The sequence below is a fragment of the Oryx dammah genome, unplaced genomic scaffold (assembly GCF_014754425.2).
Source record: "Oryx dammah isolate SB20612 unplaced genomic scaffold, SCBI_Odam_1.1 HiC_scaffold_19, whole genome shotgun sequence".
NCBI classification, from domain to species: Eukaryota; Metazoa; Chordata; class Mammalia; order Artiodactyla; family Bovidae; genus Oryx; species Oryx dammah.
Genome location: NW_024070203.1, coordinates 42,682,746 through 42,684,578, shown reverse-complemented (window position 1 = coordinate 42,684,578; position 1,833 = coordinate 42,682,746).

The window sequence follows — 1,833 nt, the reverse complement described above, 5'->3', positions numbered from 1 at the left end:
TCTTGCCTCATGCCAGTACATGACAAGGCTGACATTTCTAGAGAGCTGTGTGCTTTTTGCATCTCCTTGTGAGAAACCTGCAAGTGCTTGCAAGGATGTGGTAACAAGCAGCATCTGACACTAGAGATACCTGACTACAGGGAGGTTGTATTTTCATTATCCTAAATATTTTATCCTATATATATATATATATACACACACACACATAAATAGGTGTATTATGTCAAACCCATTGGCTTTCATTGTACTGTTACAGATTTATTTCTTCATACCAATAATGATGGTGATGTAATATTTTTAAAATTTATTTTATTGAAGTATAGTTGATTTCTGCTGCACAGCAAAGTGATTCAGTTATACATATATTCTGCTTCATATTCTTTTCCCTTATAGCTTATCACGGGGATATTGAATATAGTTCCCTGTGCTATGCAGTAGGACCTTGTTATTTATCTGTTCTATATAGAATAGTTTGCATCTGCTAATCCCAATTAATCCATTCCTCCCCCACCTCCCCTTTCCATTGGCAACTGCAAGTTTGTTCTCCATGTCTACGAGTCTGTTTTATAGATAAATTCACTTGTGTCATATTTTAGATTACACATATAATTGATATCATATGGTATTTGTCTTTCTCTTTCTAACTTACTTCACTTCATATGGTAATCTCTAAGTCTACCCGTGTTGCTGCAAATGACATTATTTCATGCTTTTTTGGGCTGAGTCGTGTTCCACTGTATGTACCACATCTTCCTAATCCATTCATCTGCTGATGGACATTTAGCTTGTTTCTACTTCTTGATTATTGTGAATAGTACTGCTATGAATATAGGGGTGCATATATCTTTCTGAATTACAGTTTTCTCCACATATGAGCCCAGGAGTGAGATTGCTGGATCATATGGCAACTTTAATTGTAGTTTTTTGAGGAGCTTCCATATTGTTTTCCATAGTGGCTACACCAATTTATATTCCCACCCATAGTGTCAGAAGGTTCTCTTTTCTCTACATCCTCTCCAGCATTTGTTATTTGTAGAATTTTTAGCAATGGCTATTGTAACCGTTGTGAGGTGATATCTCATTGTAATTTTTATTAGTGTTTCTCTAATAATTAGTGATGTTGAGCATCTTCCCGTGTGCCCATTGGCCAGACGATGATGTAATATTAACAATGATAGTTGGCATTTGTTAGATGCTTGCTAAGAGCTAGGAAGCCTGCTATATAATCTCATTTAATGTCTATAATTAGTCAATGAGACTAGCTGTTATTTTTGCCATTTTTATAGGTGAGGAAACTGAGGCCAAAAGAGATTGAGTAGTTTGCCCAAGATTAAAATACCTAGTTCATGGCAGAAGCAGAATATATTTTAATACCTAGTGAAAGTGAAAGTCACTCAGTCATGTCCGACTCTGTGACCCCATGGACTATAGTCCATGGAATTCTCCAGGCCGGAATACTGGAGTGGCTAGCCTTTCCCTTCTCAAGGGGATCTTCCCAACCCAGGTCTCTCGCATTGCAGGCTGATTCTTTACCATCTGAGCCACAACTTGCTTCCAAAGCCAATGTACTGAACCACTAAAACTGTAGTCCATTGTTCACCTTCAAATCCATCCCCCTACTTTGAACCTGGGGGGGACCTGAGCTTAGGCTTGGATTTGGTGACCATTGATATTTCTGTTAAACAAAGCTGGAGTGTTTACTCATCAGGTGGTTGTCAACATTACACCTCTGTCTCTGAGGACTACACCTGGCCACAGAGGATGGCTCTAGGAAGCCATGTTTGTTCTACCTGAATTTGTTCCCTTTGACTGAAGCAGGATGAACATATAACC